This window comes from Denticeps clupeoides, unplaced genomic scaffold (genome assembly GCF_900700375.1).
Source record: "Denticeps clupeoides unplaced genomic scaffold, fDenClu1.1, whole genome shotgun sequence".
Classification (NCBI taxonomy): Eukaryota; Metazoa; Chordata; class Actinopteri; order Clupeiformes; family Denticipitidae; genus Denticeps; species Denticeps clupeoides.
In genome coordinates, this window is record NW_021629719.1 from 12,381 (window position 1) to 19,173 (window position 6,793).

The 6,793-nt window shown below is 49.0% G+C and overlaps 1 pseudogene; it reads right to left on the minus strand.

Moving 5' to 3' along the window:
• Positions 1-572: 572 nt before the first annotated feature.
• On the minus strand, positions 573-2,777 carry LOC114772579 (serine/threonine-protein kinase NLK pseudogene; annotated as a pseudogene).
• Between the last annotated feature and the right edge of the window lie 4,016 nt (positions 2,778-6,793).

The window sequence follows — 6,793 nt, forward strand, 5'->3', positions numbered from 1 at the left end:
CGCCGTGTGAATCGGAAAGCAGACTAAATTAAATTGATGACAAAGTGCCCAGTCGTGCAAACCTTTGCATGTCAGCACCGTAAAACACATCGCACCGTATCCATTCAGAATACCGCATGCTCTCTGTCATTTCACACTTTCTAGAAGTATTATAAGTGGGCCTGTATCACGTGCAGCGCTATAAATAAGTCAGAATTAATATAAACCTCTCATCTCGTAGACATGAAATCACACAGAAAGAGAGTGTCACAGGAACGACTCGAGAGATGGAGGTCAAGAGCAAAAGAAAATCGGTGGGAAAAAAAAAAAAAAAAAAAAAAAACCCCAACAACATTTAATCCCCGCGTCTTTAAAGGGGCTTATCGGGGCTGCCCAAGGTCCCCACAGCATGCCAAGAAGCTCTTAAAGCCTCTCCTGCGCCGCAACACCAGACACCGGGCTAAAAGCACGCACAGAGGGGCAAATAAAGACCTCTAGAAATCAGACGGAGCAACGCGGCGACGACGACCTGGGGGCTCGAACCCGTGGCCTGCGGCCCAGGCACTGACTACATTTTATAAGCGGTTGTCATGGATCCAATGTCATCCCAGATGAAGAGAATTTTTTTTTTTTTTTTTTAAATCGATTAAAACTATAACTCAGAACACAAACAATTGCATGGTTCCTGGAAGCCCCACCCCCATCAGCTGATCAGAACGGCGCCGTGGCCACTCACCAGACCACGCCGAAGGCCCCGTAGCCGATGGGTCTGTCCGGCTCGATGTCCAGCTGCTGCTGCAGGTGGTGGGAGTGTTGGTGGTGGTGCTGGTGCGCCTTGACCGCGGCGGCCTGGACCTGAGCGGGGGCGGCGGCGGCGGCCGGCCCCGGGGCCTGTCCGGGGGCCGGGGAGGGGAAGTAGGGCTGCTGCTGGCTCGGGTTGAGCATGACGGCCGCGGCGGCGGCCGCTGCGGCGGCGGCGGCCGTGGACGCGTGCTGCTGTACAGGGTGCACCGCCGCGGCCGAGCCGGGGTGCTGGAGGTGGTGCTGGCCCGGGTGGTGGTGGTGGTGGAGGTGAGGGGGCGGGAGGTGCGCCAGCTGGTGGTGGTGGTGGGGGTGATGGGTGGCCACTGCCCCGGCGCCGCCGTTGTACGCAGCCATCATTTTTGCCGCATTGGTCGCCGTTGTTCCACAGAGCGCCATTCACTCCCAACCAAAACGGGAAAAAAAAAAATAAAAAAATGTAAAAACTGAAACGGGAAGGAGTACAATGAGATCTTCCGGCCAAAAACTACAAAATAAAAAAGGATGAGTGACCCGTCAATCCAGAGGCACCGGTTGTCAGACTGTCATTTGGCTGTCATCTGTCATGCCTCATGGGAAAAACAGAAGCGTCAAACGAAAAAGGTCGGGCATGTAAAGGGAAGAAAAGTGTCAGGTGTCATAATTACACCCATAAACACCCCGGGTTCCCCATCCCAGAACTGTGACCTACTTCTGCACAAGATGTGAAGCGGCCCAGTCTGCGCAGATACGGCGCAATCTCTCATCAGAGTGACGCACAACAACTAAGACGATGCACTTTCGTTAAAAAAAAAAAATAAAAAAATTAAAAAGATCTCTAAAAAGGGTTAAAAAAATAAATAAATAAAATAAATAAACCTTCAAACCTCCCTCATGGCTGGAGGAGGTGATGAACTCGGAGGATCCCCCAGGGATTATGCACAACGTATAAAATATTGATGGTGATGATTATGATGATGGTGCTACGTGCTCATCTCTGCAGTTTGGCCATGCTGGACATGTTGTCTGATCCTGCACCGCCGCCGCTGCTGCTGCATGCAGTTTTGCAGAAGTTCAGGATCCCAGCGTCCAAGTCAGGCTAGGTTGCCAGGTGTTGGACGAAAACCAAAACACGCGCAAATTGGCCCGCAACTAATACAACTAATGGCGTTCTCTAATGGCAACCAAAGTACGTCTGTAATGCGCAACAAAACTACTGTATTAAATGCTAGTGAAGTTTAAAACTTCACTAGCAAGAATAGAGACGAAGCGGGACAAAACCCGCACCCTTAGCTGCCATGTAGGTGTGCGACAACGAAGGCAAGATTTCATTTTGAGCGCTCCGGTGTAAAGCAAAATCTCATTTTGGCGAACGCGATTAAGTAAAAAAAAAAAGATAATAAAACTGAGAGCAAAACCTTACAAATAGCAGTATTTTGTTCACATCGAAATTTGGCGTGAAAAGTGCGAGCCTGGCAACTGCGCTCAGTCAGGCCCGGTTCCCGCTGGCCTGGCTGTTTTTGACGTCGCGAACGGGCGAACCCCTTCCATACAACGGCAGTCCCCACACGGCCAAAAAACAAAATCGCCGAAAAACAAAAATGTACAAAAACCATACAAAATAAACGCGGAGCTGCTCCTGCGAAAACAACGGGGCCGCTCCTGCGTGTCACAGCTCCCGCGCCCCGCCGCTTCCTGAAATCGTCATTTCTGCTCAACGCGAGCGATCGATGCTCCTTTTTTTCTGGAACGAGGAAAATAAAATAGAAACAAACAAAAAAAATCTTCTGGACGAGATCAACTTATTTTTCCCATCGACTCCAACGAGGCGGCGAACCCCCGCGCAGCTTGGTCCACTCAGGCAGCGCCGACATCTAAATCCCGTGAAGAAAACATCCAGGAAAACATCCAGGGTTCCCGTGCAGCGACAGAACAGGCGGCCAGAGCCCTCACCCTCCAGCCGGATGGCGCTGCCACTGCCTGGGGAAGCACACGCGTAGTCCAGGCTTCTTCAAACCCATCCGAGCCCCCTTCTGCGACTGACAGCTCCCGGGCCAATCATAGCGCCTCGTTAACCTGTTTGATGTCGCTGAGCCAATCACGTCATTCCAAACGGGGTTCGGGGGCGTGGCTGCAACGAACCGTGGCCTGTTGCTCAGGAAACTGGCGCCATTACGGCCTAAAACTGCAGACGTCGTTGCCGGAAGCCTATAGGAGCTACGGAGCCAAAATGGCGAATCAAGGGAGCCACTTGCTCAGAAAAGATTTTGCAAGGAAGGCAACAGTCACCAGAAGACATGGAGGAACTTCCCCTGTCGAAAAGCGTTTTACGATGTTGATCAAAGCGCGACCGTTTTGAATGAAGTCCTCCGTGGAAGACATACCAACGACTACGCTAATACAACGTTTACATCGTTCTAATAAAGATTTTCTTATTGTTAATTGGTGCAAATAATTCTACACCACTTCATGACCTAAATGCACCTTGCTCACATTGACCGCGCTTAAAGCTTCCTTTTGTTGTGATCTTTTTTTTTTTTTGCTCTAAAAATTTAGCTTCCATGTGACGATTAAATCTGGACATATGCACTCAAATGTCAACTTTTACAAATACGTACAAAACTTATTTTTAGAAAGTTTGCTATGAATAATTAGTAATTTCCCAGTTTATTCAGAGAAACAGACTTCTACAGTATTTATTCCCTGCTCTCATCTCCCATCTCCTGTGCATGGCTGTCCCACATTTACTCTGTTATTCACCTTGGGGTTTGAGCTTTTTCCCCACTGCCCGTCCTAAAGTGTAATTCTTCCCAGTGGCTGAATTATTATAAATATTCCCACAGTAACCACAACGAACTCACTCTACAGATGTATATTGCTCAAGAGTTTTCTTTTTTTTTAATGGTGAATCCATCCATCCATCCAGCAAGTGACACAGCATGGCCTCACAAATTCAAAATTCATCACATAAATTCATGTAAGAAACATGAAAAAAATTTATTCGGGTGGGGGGCAGTTATCGCACCACATTAAATATTACACAAGCAGTTTGCATGCCCGGAGCTTTAACGCCATTTGTTGTTGATGGCGCCCGGGAGGAGTCGGCCTAAAACAGGCATCAAGTTCAGAGGCACGGTGCCGTGGTTGGAGCACTTTCCAAATTCAGCGCTCATTATGGCAGAATCAGTACAAGGGTGGCTATATATAGAGCAGCAGATCCATCTGCTTCAGCGCTCTAACGGACCCTGACAGGCCTGCCAGACGATGGAGAGCACGCGCCACGGACACGGGCGAGCTCGGAGATGCACTTAGCGCCCATTTGTTCCCGTGCCGTCCAGATTTTATTTGAAACGTTAGAACGAGATGTAGAGCTTTCCGGAATGTGTGAGCCGTGAAATGTTCCTGTGGATCCTGAGGGAATGTGAGTGCAAGTTAAGGAAATGAAGGAGGTGAAAGATGCTGTGTTGCGGATTTCTGAACACAGCTGTGGGTCAAACTGTCCCCACCGTGACACATGACAGCACTCATCATCATCGTGCCGTTTTATGAAGCCCCGGTTTTCATTAGGCTCATTTTAAACACCACGGGGTGCCATTCATGGATCCTCCACGTCGTCAGAAGGTGAGGTGGGAGAGTGTGGCCTTCAAAGATGGATGAAAACAGTAATGAGGTGAAACCGCGCCGTTTAGAAGCAGCCTCCCGGTTCCCGAACGCTGGCCGGGCACCGAGGACGAGAGCCTGGTGGCTGACCCAGGTTTTGACCGCTTGTCCCTGTCCCAATTAGTTCTAAAGGGGGACGCTGCCGGGCTGCAGGCGCTGGTGGCGATGCTGGGTGGGACGTGTCCTGCTGGCAGAGCGACTGGAGCGGAAAACAGATGGCAACAAAAAAAAAAAAAAAAAAAAGAAAGGATGGCGCGGGGTGGAGAGCAGAGACGAGAACCCTGAACCTGAAAGTGCTGACCGGCGTAATTAGCCAGTCGATGCCGCCACACATCCTGGTGCCGTCGAGTGGGGTTCGTTAATTTGAAGAGGCAGTTTGCTAATGAGACCACCCGGCCTCGTGGTGCTGGAGTCTGGTGGGTTAAACGTGATCTCCCGCCACATTTAAAGAGACCTGATAAACGATCTCCGCGGCTAAATTCTATGGAAACGGCTCCCGGGTGGCGTTTAAATGGCTTGGTTCTTAATTCGATTTCTGCATATTTGAACTCCCGCACGTGACGGCACCGTGTCCTCGCCTCAGTCCATTCTCGCCTATGAACCAGAAGAGCCAGGTTCAAACCCCACTTACTACCATCGTGTCCCTGGGCAAGACACTTAACCCTGAGTGTCTCCTGGGGGGGACTGTCCCTGTAACTAGCCTGGATAAGGGCGTCTGGTAAATGCTGTAAATGCAGCAGTACTGGTGCGTGTGGGATCCAGGGCCAGATGGGGCAGGCTCCGTCTCCCGTTCGTCTCGCTCTTCCAGATCCTTGCGCTGCGGCTTTATTTGCATCGTGGTAAGTTGATCTGCGGCACAGCGTTCCAGGACAATTTGCTAAACGAAAAAAAAAAAAAACGGCTGAATACGACCGGGTTCTTGACCTGACTCCAGCTGGCCAACTGGAATCTGTCTGGCATGAAGTAGGATGTCTCGTCCTTGGCAATGAGAACACGCTGATCTGTGCCGTTCCGGTTGTGCCACACTCCTTCCTTCATATCTGCCTGGAACGTTCTTTTGTCCAAAGTTATCTGTGCACCGCGCAGCCACGAACCCCGGCCAGAAGTCCTGCAGGGACGGCCGATTGTGAGAGGTTGCGGGTCCTTCGCTTTGAGAAAATGTGGGCGTGCAGATAGGCCCGTCGGTGTAACCTGGACCTGTCGTGGCAGCGTGCGAGACAAAGAAGCGCATGGGACAGAGGCCTTCTCATTGGCCTGCTGCTTGGGTTCGATAACCACCGAGAATGGCCGGAGCACCATCATGCCCTGGTTGCCCCGGGGTGGGCCATAAAGCTTCGCGATCCAATCAGTCTCCCTGCTTTATTTAAGGCCGCAGGAACATTGGTGAGTCTATTTTCAGAAACTCGACGTGCACGCCTTTTTTTTGGGAAGGAAATGAGATGCATAAATGTCCCATTTTCTCCCCGTCAGACCGCTGGAGGACCAAACGCTCCCCGTCCCACATTTACACTAGCCGAGTGAGTCGCAGCAGCTCTGACTTTTAATGAAACGCAGTTTTTAATAACGTCCGGGATCCCAGGAGCCACCCTGCGGAAGTGCGAGGCTTCATTTCCGCGCCGCTCCACTTCCCACCATTTACAGACCCCCTGAACGGGGTGCAGAGACCCCCACTCAGCCTGGGATTCTCATTTCAGGACATCTCAAAAAATGCTTAGATTCATTCGCATAGCTCAAAAAACAAAAAGTTCTATCGTCTTAAACATATCTCTGAATGTTGATTCAGAGTAATAATAATAATGGCTTAATGTAAATTATTGTATTTGGGGGCGTGGCCAACTGATGAACCAGTTAGTCCATTTTAGAAAGTTTATTTCTTGTACATCTGTTAATATTTTGCCGTTTGCATGGCATTGTTTCAACTGCATGATGAACACACGTCTGAAGTTTTTCATATTCCACAAAGTATTATAAATATGTGGCTTGGTATTCTGTCATATTCAACCTTACGTTTCTGTAAAAAAAACTACATTTTTGACATGAAAATGTGTGCAGCTGCGCACTAATTTGAAATTGTGGCTAAGAGCGTCCTCCTGTGTTCAGATAGGTTACTACAGGCAAACAATTAAAGACAAATTGAAATTTATATTTTATCCTTTATAGAATTCTTGACTTTTAAATATGTTTTTAAATTTTAATAAAGGGTTAATTGTCCATCTTAAATGATTAAAAATGATCTTATCTTCTATTTTGATATAATCTTTTGCAGTCTTTGCCAGCATCTTGCAAGGTTCTGCTGTGCGCAGCTTTAAGAGGTGGACTTGTCATCTTCAAAAAATGTCCGATTGAAGATGCCAAGCCAGCTTCTACTTTGAAA